The sequence below is a fragment of the Triticum aestivum genome, chromosome 5D (assembly GCF_018294505.1).
Source record: "Triticum aestivum cultivar Chinese Spring chromosome 5D, IWGSC CS RefSeq v2.1, whole genome shotgun sequence".
Taxonomy (NCBI): Eukaryota; Viridiplantae; Streptophyta; class Magnoliopsida; order Poales; family Poaceae; genus Triticum; species Triticum aestivum.
In genome coordinates, this window is record NC_057808.1 from 300,992,023 (window position 1) to 301,013,040 (window position 21,018).

A 21,018-nucleotide genomic window follows, 5' to 3' on the forward strand; every position below is an offset into this window, starting at 1 on the left:
GCAAATTTTCTATGTCTACAATGCTCTGCATGGAGCTACTCTAGCTAATCGCTCTCACTTTCAATATGTATCCAGATTGAGACTTAGAGTCATTCGGATCAGTGTCAAAGCTTGCATCAACGTAACCCTTTACGACGAACTTTTTGTCACTTCCATAACTGAGAAACATGTCCTTATTCCACTAAGGATAATTTTGACCGCTGTCAAGTGATCCACTCCTGGATCACTATTGTACCCTCTTGCCAAACTCATGGTGAGGTACACAATAGGTCTGGTACACAGCATAGCATACTTTATAGAACCTATGACTGAGGCATAGGGAATGACTTTTCATTCTCTTTCTATTTTCTGTCGTGGTCGGTGTCGGTGTCAAAACCGGCGGATCTCGGGTAGGGGGTCCTGAACTGTGCGTCTAATGCGGATGGTAACAGGAGGCAGGGGACACGATGTTTACCCAGGTTCGGGCCCTCTCGATGGAGGTAATACCCTACTTCCTGCTTGATTGATCTTGATGATATGAGTATTACAAGAGTTGATCTACCACGAGATCGTAGAGGCTAAACCCTAGAAGCTAGCCTATGGTATGATTGTTGTTGCCCTACGGATTAAACCCTCCGGTTTATATAGACACCGGAGGAGGCTAGGGTTACACAGAGTCGGTTACAAGGGAGGAGATCTACATATCCGTATTGCCAAGCTTGCCTTCCACGCCAAGGAGAGTCCCATCCGGACACGGGACGAAGTCTTCAATCTTGTATCTTCATAGTCCAACAGTCCGGCCAAAGCATATAGTCTGGCTGTCCGAGGACCCCCCTAATCCAGGACTCCCTCAGTAGCCCCCAAACCAGCCTTCAATGACGATGACTCCGGCGCACAGATTGTCTTCGGCATTGCAAGGCGGGTTCTTCTCCAAATTCCGAGTACCTGCTGAGTAGTATCCGGCTTCCCATAAATATTGCACTCCTTGGCTTCCGTGCCTAATAATGGCTACCTTCCACATGTCGAGCGAATGCGAGAAGTCAGGGCATTTTTACATTTGCCACCCTAGCCATGTGAGTAAATCGTCTATTAAAGAGACGGGGATTCTAAGATCCAGATCACACGATTCCCCCACAGCGAGTATCCATCAGAGCGCGCCCGGAAAAATCCATTTCAACATGGCCGGCCATCGCATCTCCTCCTCTCGCTCCCGTAGCCCTAAGCCCGGCAATTGGAAGAAGTGTTCCATCCCTCACAGCTAATTAGTAGAGTTACAGACCCAGGGATTTCTCCCTCCAGCGTATATGGTCCCCGTTCGAGCCGGGCTCGCCACTTACAATGGCAGGGAACAAGCGGAGAGCTTTCCCAACCCATCCATGGGGGAGCGGGTATGCCTCGTCCCTTACTTATTAAGGGGGCTTGGATTTCCAATTCACCCGTTCCTCCGCGGGCTCCTGGAGTTCTACGGCCTCCAGCTGCATAACTTTACTCCCGCCTCCATATTACACATTGCTGGCTACGTAGCCCTTTGCGAGCTGTTCCTGGGCTGCGAAGCTCATTTCGAGCTATGGAAGAGGCTATTCTGCCTCGTACCCCGTACACAAGAGGGGTCAATATATCAAGTGGGCGGAGTCGAAATATGGTGCATCGCCGGGACCGGATATTTCTCCGGTACTCCGAAGAAGACATCCGAAGACTGGCCTTCGGAGTGGTTTTATATGGAGGACGTCCCCCTTCCGGAACCTATTCGGATGTGCCTCAATGCTCCCTTGAAGAAACGCCGCAGCTGGCACCCCCGGAGCCCCCAGGAGGAAGATAACGGGGAAGTCCTTTACCTGATGGGCCGGATAAAGACGCTGGCCCAATCAGGATTGACAATAATTGAGGTTATGTCAATATGTATAATGCGGGGGGTGCAGCCACTTCAATATCGGGGACAACCCATGTGGCACTTCAATGGCGAAGACGATGCTACCCGCTGCGGTCGCAAGGGACCGGACTCAGTCGCTGCTCTAGCGAAAATATTGTCCGATTTATATAAAGGAGAGGAAGAGGAGTTCATCCGCATTAAGCCATGGGATGGGTTCTCCATGTACAACCCCCAAGCTGGGTGAGCTGCTACTTTTCACTCTAAACCTTCCCACATCCTTCGTCATAAGTATTTACCTTGCCATTTCATAGCAGGAACTGCGAAAAGCTGTGAGGGAGGTCCACAGCCCGCCTCCACAACCAGAGGACCCTGACCGGGCCCTCGACCCCGGACTCGAAGAAGATCCGGACACATTTGTGGAGCTTATTGACAGGACGTTTTATCAATTAAGCTACGACGGCGCCATGGTGGCCATCATAGCCGATTATCCTGGGCTACTCCCTGTGTTGCATGTAAGTAAAACCGGAGTCCCAACTTCCGAGAAGGATCCCTTTTTCTGCACTTCACCTACCGCACACATATGGTGTCTTACAGGGAAGGCCTTCGGGACGCCATGCCGAACCCGCAGTGACTCTCCAACAAGGGGAATCGAAGCCGGGTAGGCTTAAAAGGAAGGCGGTCAGGACTGAGATGCCGTCGCAGAGGTATGAGAAAGAACCCCGCTCCGTGGTTGCCGTCTTTTAAAATATAATGATGCCCATGTTTCCTAGTAGGAAAAACGCTCGCCGGACTGTATCCGGAGAGCCTGCCGGCCATGCCTCCTCCAACCGAGCTCCAGAGCCGTACTTAGAGGCGGACGCTAACAAAGGGCGAACGCCGGATGTTCCTCCTACAGAGGATGCAGATAGGCTGTCGGCTACGAATTCCGAAGTGGAGAGTGCCATGAATCACAGGTGTCGCCGGGCCGTACTCCGCGACGCTTGTTTCTCCCAGGAGGCGTTCGATGCCTTCAACTCAGGAGACGCATACATCCGAGCTGCTCAAAATGGTCTTGCCGGAGCCACGGACCAGTATGTAAAGGATATACGGGTAAGAAAATCTAATAATTATGTATATCAGTAGCCCCTGAGACTTGAAACAGTTGGCACAACTGATTTAAGGATCATTGTTTTCATAGGTTCTTACTGACAAGAATACCCAGTTGTCTCAAGAGCTGGAGGAGTGCAAAGCCCAGCTATGGGCCGCAGTTGCCGCAATCAAGGAGTCCGAGAAGGCCCCTACTGGTAATACTTGTTTCTATTGAAAAGAATGACATGTACCAGTTAGTATTCGGCATGTCCGCAAATCTAATAATAGATTCTGCAGATGATCCCGGAGTGAATCCGGAGGTCGTGCGAGGGAATGAGCAACATGCTCAACGACAGCTAAAGGCTGGCGAGCGCGTGCTTACGCAGGTTAGGCGGGAGAAAAACGATCTCCAAGACGCCAATACCCGGCTGGGCGTTGAACTGAAAGATGTTCGAGCCCAGCTTGCTGACTCAGTAAAGGAGAATAAGCGGCTTCGACGCGGCATTTTTAGTAAGTGCTTTGAACGAACTTTGAAAGAGTTTGACGAAGAAACTGGCTGACAGAATTATATCTATAGGTATGCTGACGGGTCGTCCCGCGGAGGAGATTCCCGGGTCTACAGGCGATCTTATGCCAGAGCTCTCACAACTGCACGAACAAGTACGGCAGGTGATGCAGGGCATTGCCCAAGCCTTGTGGCCGTCCGCCTCCCTGCCAGGAGGCATGAGAGAGCTTGTCGAAAAGCTCCAGGGAGCGCGGCGGTGCTTCCGATTATGGAAGATATCAGCCTGCCAACAAGGTGCAAGGGAAGCCTGGGCCATGGTGAAGACGCGATATACCAAGGCTGACCCGAACCACATGGCCGAGGTCGGACCTATGGGGCCCGATGGGAAAGAGATCTCCGTTAGTTTGGTGTATGACCAAGTAGAATTAGCCGCAAAGTATTCCCAACAGGATTGTAGGCTAGACAGCCTGTTGGATGGTATAGAAGAAGAATTTAGTCAGTCTAAGTGACTGTGTACTTCAAGTGACATGTATTGTCCCTAGCCGGATTGTAAATCATTTATCATGGCGGACCTTTTCGCTTCGACCTCTGGACCCGACAATCCGGAGTGTATCCGAATACCCGCTCAGTTATGAAAAAACCGAGGTACGCGTGGAAACCAGGCGTAGGGGTCATAAGTGCTTGAACAGACAAGTACCCAACTAGCTATGTTATATTACAGGGATAGTAAGAAACATCTTCCAGGGATAATAGTTCCGTTAAGGGTTCCTTTCCCTGGGTACGCATGCCCTAATGTGCATGTCCGAGCTGCAAAGAGAGACGCGGATATAAACATCTGGGGGCATGTATTACAATAAATAAAGGTCATCTTTTGTTCACCGAACGAGTATTCCCTTAAGAACGCTAGCTTTCGGCTTCACCTAGTCTGAGGTACACATCCGGCTGACCCGGCAGTAACAATCGCAGAGGTGCTCCCCTTATGCCCTAGCCGAATTAACGGGAACGTAGGGCATAAACACAAGAGCCAGGCAACCCAACTTGGCCAAAACTTAAGTCATATCGATGCATATAATGGCGAAAAAGGTACATGTGGAAGAATAACACATGTGTGGGGCATAAAGCCCGGAAAATAGTTATATTAAGATTCTTTATAAGAAGCCCCCAGGTATAATGAGCGCGACTAGCGCGTCAAGATTGTGTAGTCACGACACAATTTAGCCTTTTAAGGCCTTGAAGAAAAAAGGGAAGAAAGAAAGAAATAAAAGACAGATAACGGGTATGTAAAAAATTGACGGAGGTAAGGAGACGAACATAGAGTTCGGCACTAGGCGTAGAACCTTGGGAGTCTGGCTGCGTTCCATGGGTTTGGCTCGAGTCGATTGTCCGACGCATCCCGCAGACGGTACGCTCCCCCGGTCAGAACTTGGTCAATAATGAAGGGACCCTCCCATTTGGGCTTGAGCTTGTTCTTTTTCTTCTCCGGTAGGCGTAGAAAGAGTTCGCCAACGTTATAAGTTTTGGCCCGTACTTCTCTGCTTTGGTACCTTCGAGCCTGTTGCTGATAGAATGCGGAACGGGCTTTTGCCACGTCACGCTCCTCTTCCAGGGCGTCCAAACTGTCCTGCCGATCAAGCTCGGCCTCTTTCTCTTCATACATGTGCACTCGAGGTGAGTCATGAATTATGCCGCAGGGCAGTACCGCCTCTGCGCCGTACACCATAAAAAACGGTGTGTATCCGGTAGTGCGATTCGGCGTGGGCTGCAGCCCCCATAGTACGGAGTCGAGCTCCTCTACCCAGTGCATATCGGATTCCTTCAAGGATCGCACTAATCTGGGTTTAATGCCGCTCATGATAAGACCGTTTGCTCGCTCGACTTGACCGTTAGTTTGCGGGTGATAGACAGAAGCATAATCGAGCTTAATGCCCATGTTGCTGCACCAAAGTTTTACCTCATCGGCTGTAAAGTTCGAGCCGTTATCGGTGATGATGCTGTGGGGGACGCCGTAACGATGTACAACCCCGGATATGAAGTCTATCACTGGTCCGGATTCGGCCGTTTTAACTGGTTTGGCTTCTATCCATTTGGTGAATTTATCCACCATGACCAATAAGTATTTTTTCTTATGGCTTCCCCCTTTGAGGGGTTCGACCATGTCAAGCCCCCAGACCGCAAAGGGCCAAGTAATGGGGATTGTTTGGAGAGCGGTAGGCAGCATATGGCTTTGGTTTGCAAAAATCTGGCAACCGACACAATGTTGAACGAGGTCCTGTGCGTCGGCTCGGGCCGTCAGCCAGTAGAAACCTGTACGGAAGGCCTTGCTTACAAGGGCCCGAGCTACGGCGTGGTGTCCGCCAAGTCCAGCATGAATTTCTGCCAAAAGTTGCCGCCCTTCCTCTTCGGAGATGCACCTTTGAAGGATTCCGGTAGCGCTTTTCTTATAAAGCTCTCCCTCGTGGACCTTGTAGGCTTTAGACCGCCGCACAATGCAGCGTGCCTCATTTGGGTCCTTGGGTAGTTCCTGCCTAGTTAGGTAGGCCAGGAATGGTTCTGTCCACGGGGCGATGACAACCATTGTTACGTGGGCGGAAGGTGTTATTTCGGTGGCAGAGCCTCCGATTATGTCAGAGTGTTCAGCATCTGGTGTTGTGGCCGGGTCCGGACTATTGTTATCGGTCTCTCCTTCCCATACCACGGATGGCTTAACAGCCTTTCCAAGAAGATATTAGGTGGGACCGGGTCACGCTTAGCGCCGATGTAGGCAAGGATATCTGCCGCCTAATTGTTTTCCCGGAGCACATGGTGGAATTCAAGCCCCTCGAACCGAGCTGACATTTTGAGGACGGCGTTGCGATAAGCTGCCATTTTTGGATCCCTGGCGTCGAAGTCTCCATTTATTTGAGATATTGCAAGGTTCGAATCCCCACGCACCTCTAGGCGTTGAATGCCCATGGAGACTGCCATCCGGAGACCGTGTAATAGTGCCTCATATTCTGCTGCGTTGTTGGAGTCTATGTATAGTATTTGGAGTACGTACTGGACTGTATATCCGGTGGGGGATGTCAGGACGACACCAGCCCCCAGACCCGCCAGCATTTTGGAGCCGTCAAAGTGCATGATCCAATTGGAGTACGCGCCGTACTCTTTAGGCAGTTCGGCTTCTGTCCATTCGGCGACAAAATCAGCCAGTACTTGTGACTTAATGGCTCGCCGTGGTTTGTATATTATGTCAAACGGGAGGAGCTCAATAGCCCATTTAGCAATCCGGCCCGTGGCGTCGCGGTTGTTTATTATGTCATTGAGTGGTACTTCAGAGGCCACCGTGATTGAACACTCTTGAAAGTAGTGTCGTAGTTTCCGGGATGCCATGAAGACCGCGTATGCTATCTTTTGATAATGTGGGTACCGTGATTTGCATGGAGTGAGGATAGTGGATACATAGTATACCGGCTTTTGAAGTGGGAACTTATGTCCGTCCGTCTCTCGTTCGACGACGAGCACTGCGCTTACAACTTGGTGAGTTGCCGCTATATATAATAGCATTGGTTCGCTGACATTTGGCACGGCCAAGATTGGGTTGGTGGCCAGGATGGCTTTTATTTCTTCCAATCCGGCCTTTTCTCCTAATCGGGAGATAAAGCGGCTTAAGGCAGCCACGCATCCAGTTAGTTTCTGGATTTGCTTGAGGTTTGTTGGGATAGCCAACTGTGACAGAGCTCGGATTTTAGCCGGATTTGCTTCGATTCCTCTGCTGGAGACGATGAAGCCCAAGAGTTTTCCGGCGGGCACGCCGAAAACGCATTTTTCCGGATTGAGCTTGATGTCGTATGTTCGGAGATTGTCGAACGTGAGCCTCAAGTCGTCTATTAAGGATTCGACGTGTCTGGTTTTAATGACCACATCGTCTACGTATGCCTCCACTGTTTTGCCGATCTGTGTCTCCAAACATGTCTGAATCATGCGTTGATAGGTTGCACCGGCGTTTTTGAGCCCGAAAGGCATCGTGTTAAAACAGAAGGGGCCGTATGGAGTGATAAATGCCGTTGCGGCTTGATCGGACTCCGCCATCTTAATTTGATGGTATCCGGAGTATGCGTCGAGGAAACACAATGAGTCATGTCCTGCGGTAGCATCGATAATTTGATCGATGCGGGGGAGGTGGAAGGGATCCTTTGGGCAAGCCTTGTTAAGGTCCTTGAAGTCGACGCATAGGCGCCAGGATTTGTCCTTCTTTGGTACCATCACCAGGTTTGCTAGCCAGTCCGGATGTTTTATTTCTTGGATGAATCTGGCCTCCAGTAACTTAGCTAGCTCCTCTCCCATGGCTTGTTGCTTAGGCTCGGAGAAGCGCCGAAGAGTTTGCTTGACCGGCTTGAATCCCTTTAGGATGTTAAGGCTATGCTTGGCCAGCCTGCGTGGGATTCCTGACATATCTGAAGGATGCCTGGCGAAGATGTCCCAATTCGTGCGCAAGAATTCCCGTAGCGCGGCGTCTACTGTGGGGTTTAACTGTGCCCCGATGGATGCTGTTTTTGTAGGGTCCGTTGGATGGACTTGGAATTTGACTATTTCATCCGCTGGTTTAAAAGAGGTGGACTTGGATCTTTTGTCGAGTATCACGTCATCCCTATCCATTGTGGAGCGTAGCATAGTTAATTCCTCGGCCGCGAGGGCCTCGGATAACGCCTCGAGGGCCAGTGCGGCTGTTTTATTTTCGGCGCGGAGTGCTATGTCCGGATCACTAGCTAGAGTGATGATTCCGTTGGGCCCGGGCATTTTGAGCTTCATGTACCCGTAATGGGGTATAGCTTGGAAGATCGTGAATGCCTCCCGCCCTAGAAGGGCGTGATATCCGCTATTGAACGGGGCCACTTGGAATGTGATTTCTTCGGACCTATAATTCTCCGGCGTGCCGAATACCACATCTAGTGTGATATTCCCAGCGCATCGTGCCTCCCGACTAGGGATGATTCCTCTGAAGGTCGTGCTGCTTTGCTCAATGCGGCTTTTGTCTATTTCCATTTTTCGAAGAGTCTTGTCGGGTGGTAGGTGCGACATATGCCAACGGGTGGCTTATCATTGTGGGAGCCAGTAAGACATCGCCGGTGCCTGGAAACGGGATAAGGCGAAGACATGCACGCCGGCGGATCTTACCCAGGTTCGGGGCTCTCCGTGGAGATAACACCCCTAGTCCTGCTCTGCGGGGTCTCCGCATGATCACTAGATCAACACAAGTAGCTACAAGTGCTCCTTGAGCTGTTTGGCTAGAGGAAGAAGAAAGGCAAGGCTAGCTCTCCTCTTCTCTCTACGTGGTGTGTAAAACTATCTCAGAGATCAACCCTTTGCATGGGTGCCCTGGGGGTTTATATAGGCCTACCCCCCAGGGATACAATGGTAATCCGGCTGGGCGCGGGTCCCAGCCGTCAGTGTCTGTGTCCGCCGGCTTCTCTGCCGACCGTTGGGGCCGCCGACTGGTGGGTCCCGCCGGCTGCTGGCCTCTTGGTCGATAGGCCGGCCCCACCGTTTGGGGTCCTTGTCGGTGGCTGGTTACTGTTGCCTCGCCCCTGATGACGAGGGCTTTGTCGAGGTAAGCATGTCTACAGTGCCGCCGCCTGGCGGGCTCTCACTGTAGCCTTACCTCGTCTTGTCTCCTTAATGATGCACATACTTTGAAGGAGGGAGGTAGCCGGCTACTCCCCAGGCCTACTAGGGGAGGCCTGGCCGCCTTCAAGCATCTCTCTGGCTAAAGGGGCCCGCCGCCCGCGGGCCGTACTGGCGCCTGTCGTGGGTGGCGTCATGGTCAACATGGCAACAGTGCCGCGCCGGACGGGGGATGGCTGACCCGTACGGCGCACTGTGGCCATGCGTGCTTCGGGATTCGGGGGTGGCAGGCTGTAATGTGGCCACGCCCCATCTCATCACCGTTATGTGGGTGCAGCCCTTGAGGGCGCAGCCTTGGCCGGCTTCCAGGAGTCGGTCTTCTTGCGGCCGGCTTCTGGGAGTCGGTCTTCTTGTGGCCGGCTTCTGGGAGTCGGTCTTCTTATGGCCGGCTTCTGGGAGTCGGCCAGCTTATGGTTATCTTCGGGAAGGTTTTTCGAGGTCGGGTCGCCTTCCGGTAGTCGGCCTGTGAGATAGTCGACCAGGGGAAGGCGGCCCTGTGTTTTGGATGCTTGAAGGCCCGATCGGCTTGATAATTTTTCAAAGAGCCAGGGGGAGTCGGTTAGGCTACCCGTGGCCATTTACTCCAACAGTAGTCCCCGAAGCTGGTTGGGCTTCGAGGCTGAGAAGAGGACGAGAAGCTCGGTCAGCTTCCTATCTTGAAGAGCCAGTAGCTAGGAGTCGGCTTCGGTTGGGTGCGCCGTCTTGGCGAGATTTGAAGTCTGAAGGCGGGAGTCGGCTGGTGCGCGCGCCGGGTTGTGGGCCGGCCGCTCGCCGCCCGCGCGCCACGTGGCACCCCCCGGCTGAAAAAAGCCTGCCAGCCCACGCGCGCGATGGGATGTCGCCGCAGGCCGGGGCCCACAACTCCCACGCCTAGGCCTAGGCGCGGATTCTCTGTGGCCCAAAGCGGGCCGCGCGCCTTCCGGCGGCAGTTTCTTGACGTCGTTAGGACGCAATAATCGCGGGACGTGGGGGAGTGGGCGCAGTTAATCCCACGTTCCCCCCACGCCTCGCCTCCTCGGCTTCGCCGCACGAGGCTATAAGTAGGGGGAGGAGGGGGAGCGGCAGGCGCTCGCACGCTCACCCTCGCTCCGCCATTTTCTTCCTTTCCTTCTCCGCCGCAGCAGCCCTTCGCCGCCGCGCCATCCCTCTAGTCTTCGCGCTACCCCGCAGCTTCGCCGCCGTGGGGCCGTGGTTTCGCCGTCGCCGCGCCCTTTCTCGTCAGCTTCTGGCCGTCATGCAGCACCGCGGAGACTGGGATGGCTCCAACGTCCACGCGGACCACATCGACTTCCTTCGCAAGACGTGGCGGCTGCCCGGCGAGGACCAGGTGCGGGTCCGTCTTGCGCCGAAGAAGGAGATCTCGCCGGCGCCAGAGGAAGGCGAGCGGGTAATCTTCCGCTCGCACTTCCTGCGCGGCCTCGGCCTGCCCGCGAGTGCCTTCTTCCGCTCCTTCCTCGAATTCTACCAGCTCCAGCCGCACCACCTCACTCCAAACACGGTGGTGCTGCTGGCCGCCTTCGTCACTCTGTGCGAGGGCTTCCTCGGCGTCCTTCCCACCCTTGAGCTCTGGGGGGAATTCTTCCAATCCAAGCTGGGCACCCGCGTGCAGGGCGTGCCGGCTCAGAGCGGCGCCTTCATCGCGGTGCGGAGGCCGGCAGCCGACAACCCCTTCCCTGTCATCACGCTGATCCAGTCGGTGAAGCTTTGGCAGAAATCGTACTTCTACGTGAAGAACGTCGCCCCGCAAGGCGACTACGTCAATTGCCGGCTTACGTAGCCGGCCTGCCGGCTGGGAGGCGGCCCCAGTGGTCCTATTGGGCCAGGACGCCGTTGCCGGCTGGAGCCGCCGCCGTCGCCCGACTCCGGGTAATGATCCAGTCGGAGGGCCTGACTGGGCCCGACCTGCTGGCCGCCTTCGTGGTGCGTCGGGTGCTCCCACTTCAAGGCCGCCCTCATTTGATCTGTCAAATGAGCGGCCAACTCGATCCGAGTCGGATGTGCACCAAGGAGATGCCTCATGACGAGGTGGCTCACATGGTGAACTATCTCGCGAACTGCAAGCTCTCCGCAGAGTGGCAGTTTGGCAAGGAGTTGTACTCCTGTGCCAATCCCCCGCCTATGGTATGCTTTCTTTATCTTCTCTTTTTTAGTTTCGTCACCAAGTTTTTCTTGGCCGACTGTGACCAGTCGGCACGTCTTGGCAGAGCCCTCTCCTTCACCCTGCGGCCGGGTCAGCGGGGGCGGATCACCAATTTATCCCTGACCGGGCGGAGCATGACTTGGAGGACGCCGACTTGGGGGCGGCCTCCATGGACGATAACACCGAGGCAGGAGGCGGCGAAGCAGGCGGCTCCAGGCTTGGAGCCAGCTTCGACGACTGGCCGGATGACGACGAGGCGGAAATCGTCCCGCGCCGCCAGCCGGCGTCCGACCATGGCGCGGGTTCATCCGCCGCGCCGCCTGCTCGAGGCGGCGCGCAAAAGCGCCGGGCCACGTCGGGCTTGTTCGGCAGTCGGCCGAAGAAGCCCAAGAGCGGGGCGGCGGCGACCAGGCGGGATGAGGCGGCCGCGAAGGCGGCCCGCTTCCGCAAGGTGGTGAAGCAGCCGCAAACGGTTTCGGCGTAAGTGTCGATTCTCTTGCATATTCCTTCTTCTTTTCTTGTCGATTTCTGAATCCTTGTCTTATCTTATCAAACATGGCTCCGCTCTCTCTTGAGCGGATCGCTGCCGCCTCCGTGGTTGGATCGGCAGGAGGATCCGCAAGCACCCATCGCATGGACCCCCGTGCCGAGCTTCAAGCGGCAACGGAGAGGAACGCGCGGGAGGCGCAGGAGGAGCGGGAGGTGGAGGAGCTGAGGGCGGCAGCTGCCAAGGCGGCGCAGGAGATGGCGGAGGAGTCGGCGAAGGCACAAGCCGACGCGGCGGCCAAGGCTCAGGCGGAGGCTGCAGCCGCAGCGGCAACGGCAGGGGCCTTGCTTGTCACCCCCTGCGTGTCGTGGCGCCCGAGATCCCGGAGCCCCCGCCGGAGGAAGCCGGTGGCGACCTGCCGGGGATGGAGAGGGAGGAGGACGACGTCGTCGTCCGGGAGAGGGAGGCGGCACCGCCATCGCCGACTGGGGCGGACCGAGGCAGCCGGCTTGACGCACCGCCCGTGCGGCCGGCTGGAGGTGAGCCGGCTGCGAGGACGGACTTGGTGGTCCAGTCGTCATCACGCCAGCGCGCGGGGAAGGCGACTTCGGCGCTGGACCCGCAGAAGGCCGCGGGCTCTAGCTCGTCAACCCAGGATTTGGAGACAGCCAGCGCCAGCTCAGGGTGGACGCCGGGTGGTGGGACGGCCGTGGTGAACGTGGCGGAGCGAGAAGTCCGGAACCGGCTTCAGTCCCAGGCCGCCGTGCTGAGGCAGTACAATGAAGAGTTCCTCGCGACACGGGCGGCCATTCGGGTGAGTCTTCCCGCTTTTTTGTTTCTTGATCTTGATTTCTTCTGTGGGGGCGCGTCAGCGCACCCACTGGGTGTAGTCCCCGAGTTCCGAGTCGGCTGCTGAGCAGGCGGCTTGGAACTTCTTAGTAGACTTTGATTGCTTATCTTGCTCTTGTTCGCTTCTCTGTCGGACTTGCAGGACTACCACAACCTCCGTGCAGCTGCCTTCAATTCCCAGGCTCGGGAGCTGACCCAGAAGACTGCTGATCTAACTGAGAGCCGGAGTAAGTGCTTCATCTTTTATCTCACGTGGGGGCGCGTCAGCGCACCCACTGGGTGTAGTCCCCGAGATTCGGGTCGACTGCTGAGCAGTCGGGTCGGATCTTTCCTGGCGACTTCTTTCTTATTGCTTTTTTCTTCTTTGCCATATCTGCAGAGGCCAATGCCAACCTGAGGGAGCAGCTGGGTGGGACCCAGACCACCCTTCGCGCCAAGGAAGCCGAGTTTGACGCCTTGGTTCAGGAGCATGACCGCTTGGTCAAGAGGCTGGCCGACCAGGAGGAGAGCCACAAGGCGGCCCTGAAGGCGGTGCAGGACAGCGAGGCCGCCCTCCAGGCCGAGTACGAGACCGAGGCGGCGAGCTGGGCTGAGGCAAGGCAGTCGCTGATCAGCGGCTACGGCCAGATCGAAGACTTGGTTGACGGTAGGCCGCCTTCTTCTTCATTTCTTGCTTGCCGCTTGCCATTTGGTCCATTATCTGACTTTGTGTTTTTTCTTTTCCTTTCTTTCTTATGCAGAGTACTTCCCTGGTTACTCTACCGCCGCCAACCAGGTCGTCGAGGCCCACTGCGAGGCACGAAGGCAAGCCGGTGTGGAGATCGCGCCGAATGCTCGTCGGTCGCTTGAGGAGCAGCTTCTGGCGATCCAAGCCCGCCTCCAGCCGGCTCACCGCATGCTCCACCATCTTCAGCGCGTTGGGGCACAAGTGCTGGCCACCCTCTGGCCCAGCGAGGCGATTCCCCGTACCCCCAGTCGGACTGCCGACTGGCTGGAGGTAGCGGTTGGCCGCTTCGAGGACTGGAAGGCTTCTGCAGCTCGGTCAGGCGCCAGGCGAACGCTGGAGTTCGTCAAAGCCTGGTATCCCGAGTTGAGCTTGGACCAGCTGGCCACCTGGCGGCAGGAGGCCGACGAGGAGTTGGAGGCGGTGCGGCCGGCTATCATCCATCGCGCCTTGGCAATCGCCGACTACACCGACACCAGTGCCTTTGCTCCTGAGGTGGATGATAACGGCATTGCTCAGCCGAAGGAGTGGTTCAGGCTGAACCCGACGGATGGTGAGGACTCGGCGGAGGAGATCGACTCCAGCGACGAGGGCGAAGAGGAGGAGGGAGAGGATGGTGAAGACGCCGTGCCAGACGGTGGAGCAACCGGCCAGCCTCAACTTGATCGTGCCTCCAGCAACGAGGCACGTGCGAGCGCGCCACCTGCAGCCGGCGATGATCAAGCCGAGACTCGCCAGCCGGCCACTCCTCCAGCCGGTACTGCCGTCTCCACCGACCAGCCCGGCTCGCCTGTTGCGCCCTTAGCCTGATCCGCCGCCTTTGCTTTCCTGTTTATTGCTCTTCGAACAATGTTTTGTTAAGTTTGCGCAGTTCCACCCACTGGGGGTGTATTCAAATTATGTTGACTGCCGGCCTGTTGAAGGCCTTTTGTGTAAATATAATCATGCGTGTGTTTGGCTTCCCATTGTTCTTGCTTTTTTATCCTTTGGCTGTTTCCTTTGCCGCCCTCCCTTGGTCGCCGCCTTCCCAGCCGGACAGCTGCTCTGCAGTCTGTGGCTGGAGAAGTGCTTGGCCGGTTGGGAGGGCAAATACTCTAGCTTTCTTGGATTGTAGCAAAGTGAATGGGAAGTCGGCCAGCCGGCTGTTCTGACAGCCGGTAGGTGTGGTGGGAGGCCGGCTTGTGTTATATAGGTTCATTAGTCCTTAGCCGTTTTTCGTGTGGGCATCCTTTCCTGCCTTTGGCTCTTGCCAGTCGGACAGTCGGTTCTTCGAGCTGCGACTTTCAATAAGAGAGGGCTCGGGTGCCGGCACACTACTTGTCTGACTGCAGGTAGAACTTTAATATAACTCAAGGCGGCAAGTCCCCGGGCCGACTGGTCGAACCCGATGCCAGATAGAAAATCAAATGTAATAGTACATTCATAGGTATGACACTCGTCATTCATAGATAAAAGAGGGTAGTCCCCGAGTGCGCCTCGGGGGCCCCGTTGTCTTGTACTTAATACAAAAGGTAGCGTGATACATACTGCTTTTAGCTGTAAAATATTCTCAGGAGATTGGCGTTCCATGATCGTTCCGACTCCTTGCCGGAATCATCTCTCTTGCGTGCCTTCGGCTTCTGTGCGTCGATCAGGTAGTAGGAGTCGTTGCCTAGGGCCTTGCTGATGACGAATGGGCCTTCCCAAGGGGCCGAGAGCTTGTGCTGGCCGGCTGTTCGCTGGATCAGCCGGAGCACAAGATCACCTTCTTGGAAGGATCTTGGCTTGACCTTCCGGTTGTGGTAACGGCGCAAACCCTGCTGGTAGATGGCAGACCGGCTGAGTGCTAACAGCCGGCCCTCTTCCAGCAGGTCGACACCGTCTTCTCGCGCTTCCTTGGCCTCCGCCTCCATGTACATGGTGACCCGAGGCGAGTCGAACTCGATGTCAGTTGGGATGACGGCCTCAGCACCATATACAAGGAAGAAAGGAGTGAAGCCGGTTGACTTGTTCGGGGTAGTACGCAGACTCCGGAGGACAGCCGGCAGCTCATCGAGCCAACAGCCGACCGAACGCTCCAGTGGTACGTCCAGTCGGGGCTTGATGCCGGAGAGGATGAGGCCGTTTGCTCGCTCGACCTGGCCGTTTGACTGCGGGTGGGCAACGGACGCTAAGTCCAGTCGGATGCCCCGTGTCACGCAGAAACGTGCCAGTGCTCCCTTGGCAAAATTCGTGCCGTTGTCGGTGATGATGCTGTGTGGTATACCATACCGGGTGGTGATATCTGCGATGAATGTCACGGCAGTCGGCCCGTTCAGCTTCTTGATTGGCTTCGCTTCAATCCACTTGGTGAATTTGTCCACGGCGACAAGCAGATGTGTCATGCCACCGCGTGCCGTCTTGAATGGGCCCACCATGTCCAGCCCCCAGACGGCAAAGGGCCAGGCGAGGGGGATGGTCTTGAGTGCAGAAGCCGGCAGGTGTTGCTTGGAGCTGAAGACTTGGCACCCTTTGCAGCATTTGACTAATTCCTTGGCGTCTTCCAAAGCAGTCGGCCAGAAGAAACCATGGCGGAAAGCTTTGGCGACAAGTGATCTTGAGGCCGCGTGGTGGCCGCATTCGCCTTGGTGGATATCCTTGAGGATTGCTATGCCCTTCTCTGGCTCGACGCAGCGCTGGAAGACTCCAGTGACGCTACGCTTAACGAGTTCTCTGTTTATTATTGTGTATGCTCCGGCTCGGCGTTGAACTAGTCTTGCCGAGATCTCATCAGTCGGCAGCTCTCTATTTACTAGGAAGTTGAGGATGGGCTGGGCCCATGATGGAGCTGTGACTTCTTCTATTGTCAATACGGCTACTGTGACCCGGGTGGGTGGGTTGGGTGGTGAAGAGTCGGAGTCGGCCACCGCCTGTTGTGTCGTTGCAGTCCCCGGGCCGGGTTCTGAAGTCCCCGAGCCGGGTGCGACTATAGCAGTCCCCGGGCCGCCTGTCGAAGTCCCCGAGCCACCTGCTGGGTTCCCCAAGTCGGATCCGACTGCATCAGGGGCAGGCGATACGAAGATGGAGTCGGATTCTGGAGACGGCTTGACAGATGGTTTGAGGAGGCGTTGGAGAGAGACGCCGGTTGGTATAGCTTGTGGGTGGAGCCGATCCGTGCCAAGGCATCTGCTTGCTCGTTGTCGGCCCGTGGAGGAACTCGCATCCTTCAAAGTATCCGCTGATTTGCGTCCTTGGCGTCCCAGTTGCCGGATGACTGCTGGACTACCAAATCTGAGTCGCCATAGCACAAGATCCGGCGTATGCCGAGTTCTTTGGCTAGCCGGAGCCCGTGTATGAGCGCCTCGTACTCGGCCACATTGTTGGAGGCGGCAAAATGAATTTGCAGTGTGTATCTGAGTTTGTCGCCCTTGGGAGAGGTGAGGACAATGCCGGCTCCCAAGCCGGTGCGCATCTTGGATCCATCGAAGTGCATCCGCCAATGAGTGGAGTCGGGAGCCGGCAGTAGGTACTGGGTCTCGGCCCAGTCGACAAGGAAGTCGGCCAATGATTGGGACTTGATGGCGGTGCGGGGCTGGTAGAAGATCGTGTAAGGAGCCAGCACAATGGCCCACTTAGCCACCCGGCCGGATGCATCCCGGCTGCTTATGATCTCGGCAAGCGGGGCAGTGCATAAAACCGTGATGGGATGCTCTTGAAAGTAGGGCTTCAGCTTCTTGGCGGCAAAGTACACTCCATAGCACATCTTCTAGTAGTGTCAGGACCGGTTTTCGGGATATTAATTTCCCAGAAAATGGCCCTTTGTGCTCACCAGCCCCAGGATTACTGTTAGCTGATGAGGCACCGACTTGATACAGAAATTCCAAGCAAAGTACAAAATATGTAGTACAAGACCATTGTGGCCTCTGAGTACAACAATTGGTTTCTAGTGGTTGATGGCGGAAGCGGGTTGTGGTTCATCTGCGTCTATGGGACTCCATTTCCCACAAGAACAGCTGACCAGGATAACTCCTATCTTCGCGAGGCTGCTATCACCTTTGCATGGGTTCCGGGGCTGTCGTCGCGACGCTCCTCTCCACGCAAGAAATCTGGCCAAGACAATAGCCAGGGACAAGCCAGTGAGTACGTTTGAATGTACTCGCAAACATTATGAACACGGGTATAATATAACAATGGATAATCATGCTCCGAAATATTCCATGATCATAACATCAGTCACAAAATTCAAGATGCACGCATGCAGGTTGTTCAAGAAAAATATGAATATGCAATACGGGAGTAGAAATAGAATGCACCGATCGAGTGTCTGAAGCGACGCCTCGAAAGGAAAATAAAATAAATCATGCCTCAGTCGGGCGTCTGAGCGACACCACATAAAGGGCTTATAAATAAAAGAAATAACAAGCATGCCACAGTCGGGCGTCTATGCGACACCACATAAAGGGCTTATAAATAATAGAAATAACAAGTATGCCATAGTCGGGCGTCTGAGCGACACCACATAAAGGGCTTATAAATAATAGAAATAACAAGCATGCTACAGTCGGGCGTCTATGCGACATCACATAAAGGGCTTATAAATAAAAGAAATAACAAGCATGCCACAGTCGGGCGTCTGAGCGACACCACATAAAGGGCTTATAAGAGAATAATCGCAGTGAGTATCCAGGAGGTAGAACCGTCCCAGGGATACTCAATAATTCAAATAATGTAAATGGTTAGTCCACAATAATCATAATCCTCATATGTCACAGGTCATAATCAATGTTCTGGTTTAGCCGTTTCTCCTCCGAAGACCGACACTATGACCGACACTAAACCCATCTCAGACTGCAGTCCTTACCCATGGACGTGGCTATCCGAATAGATTTAACCTCTGCAGAGGGTGTACTCTTTACCCACGAGTAACGGATTTATTTAGTCCATCGGGACTAATTCCGTCTACGGTCTTTTAATTGAAAACACACCTGACCGCACACACCAGCCTAACTTACCGGTGTCTGGAATCACCCACGACACCTGTTAAGCAAAACTCTAAGTGGGGAGGCTACAACCTCGCGTAGCATGGGATCAAATTTATATCGCGCGCTCTAAGGGGTGCCCCCCTCTCGGTCCCAACCGAAAACACCCATGCCCCCGGACCAGGTGGCATGCCTACCGGATGCAGCCGGTATCTTCCACCATGACCTCTCTGTACGGTGTGTGCTTGGAAGGGGTTGACAACTTACTGAACCGTACCCTACCTGCGGCAGGGACAAGTGGTAGTACGAAACAAGTATGGGGTTTACTGGAACAATACTCGATCTATGGCCGACTCAGGAGGTCCTAGTATTCCCTGTATGATTAGCATAACAATAATATTCCAACTAACAGACAGAATCACCGCTCATCATACCTCATCATGCTATACCGGACACACTCGTCTCGACGAGGAACTAGGGACAAGCTCGTGTCTACCCAAGACAGCGACTTTCCCGGCTTCCTTCCGGTATGCATGAAAAGCTCACGAGGATGATCACTATCACCAGCATATCCATTTCTAACAGCAAAGAATCTCATTACGCACTCACGCGTATGATCGTATCGTCACATAAAATAACGAATGCTCCATGTCAAGGTGGTGTTGTAACCGTATCAAACAACACCCAAAAATATCATGCCAAGGTTCAGAATGCTTGCCTTCAGGTTGTGGAGAGGAAGGGTGCATTCTAAAACTTTTGAAAGTTTTCTTCTCTCTCCATTTCCTATTTTGAAAAAAATCCAAATAACATATATTTCAAAAACAGTACAAAAAGTTGTCCTAAATATTTTTGAAATAAATCTTAAAATAAACTAGATGAAATTTGAGAGAGGTAGGAAAAAGAATTAATTCATTTGGAGTTGTATTTAAAAAGATATAGCCGGTCAAAGTTTAGTCAAAGTTCTGTTTTAAAAAAAACAGAAAAAGAAAACGTTTCGGAGGGGCTTACGCTTTCTGTTTAGCGAAAACGTATTTTGCGAAATACGCCTCCACTTAAACACGTGGTGGCGGGGCTGGGTCACTGACAGTGGGTCCAGCGGGCCCACTGGTCAGGTTTGACTAGTCCCCCGCCTTCTTCCTCCTCTGTCCGAGCCGAGGCGGGGGCTCCGGCGATCTTCGCCGGTGAACGGTGCTCCTCGATGGCATCCGAGGGCGGGGATGGATCCGTGGTTCCAGGGCGGTCCTCCCGGTGGTCGCTAGGCAGGTGGGGACGGTGGGAGCCGCCGGCGGTGAGTTTCGTGGCGGACGGCATTTCGGGAGTGATTGGGGGTTTGGGCTCCGGTGGTTTCCGATCGAGGCTGAGGCACTGGGCAGCTCCGCAAGATCATGGGGAGTCGAACGGTGGCGCTGGAAGGATGGGGGAGGCTCTGTTTGCGACGAGCGGGGCCGGAGGGCGGCGGCGGCCGAACTGGCCGGAGACGGGGAAGAAGGCTTCCCATCATCGCTTGCTGGCCATGGGGGCACTGCTGGGGTGCAAGGAGGTTGCCTAAGTGCAGGGACGGGCTCGGGGGTCCTATTTATAGGGGTCGAGGTCGGTTCCCGCGGCGGCCGTGGATAAGAACGCCGGCGACCGCCGTTCTGTAGCTGCAGGACGACGTGGCGGCGACGAGCGCGTGCCGACGAGCTTGCAGATGAGCTCGGGCTGTTCCAGGGGGCAGCTGGCGCGCTTGGGTGGCTTGGGCGGCGCCGTCCAGGGCAGAGGTTGACGGGGTGGTGGTGGCGGCCTGCGGTGGCGGCGCTGTAGGGCGCCAGGAGGGGGCCGGGGCGGCTCTGCGGCGAGGGAGGGGTCGGGGCACGTCGACTGCGAGCGGGAAGGGTCAGCACGAGCGCGGGGTGGGCGGCAGCGAGACGCGGTGGCTCGGTGCACGCGCATGCAAAACGTGTGCTCTGGGCGCGCCCAGAGCGTGCACGCCAACTGTTCGGCAAAATGCCAATGCGTGCCACAGGGCTTGGGTGAGGCTGGCAATTAGTAGACCTAGGTTAGGAGTAGCTAGGATCTTAGTGGACAAGGTTGCTGGGCCAGTGGATTAAGTACACAGTGCAAGCTAAAAATCATGTGAAAACTGACTATGCACACCAAGTGTTTGACAAAATGACAAGGGCTTATAGACAACTCTTGGAGTGGCCAAAATCTCCAGATCAGGGTCTCCCTAGATGTAGGTGATGATGGCAAGATCATTTGGGCAAAACCAGAAATTGCTAGTGCAAGTTTTGCAAACCTTCAGTTTTGGACAGAAAGAAAAAGGCCTTATTGCATGCACTTAAAACCCTCCAATGGGTCCACTCTCCTGGACTTAAGGGTTTTGCAGGGTGGTCTATAAGTAGGAAAAAGCTCAGGGTTACTAGAGCAAGATAATTTAGGGTTGCAGTACAAATCACTAAGCTGGACCAGAATGAAAATGAGGTTGATTCACTCAAATTTTTCAAGGAACATCACTGGGTTTTTGCATGAAGTTGAATTATATGCATCTACTGACATCTCCAAACACTTGGAAGAATTTTTAGGGAAATATTTAAATAGGTTGTAGTGCAAAAATACCTACTGGACCAGATTTGAAAATTTGGTGTAGAGCTCAAAATCTCCAATGACCAAAAGATATTTTTGCATAAAAATGATGTGGAAACATCACATGACATCCCCAAATTTTGGTGAAAATTTTAAATGCATTAATCAAATGGTTGCAGTGCAACAGAGGCTCCAAATTTATGAAAAATCATTTTAAAAGAATAAAGCTCAGG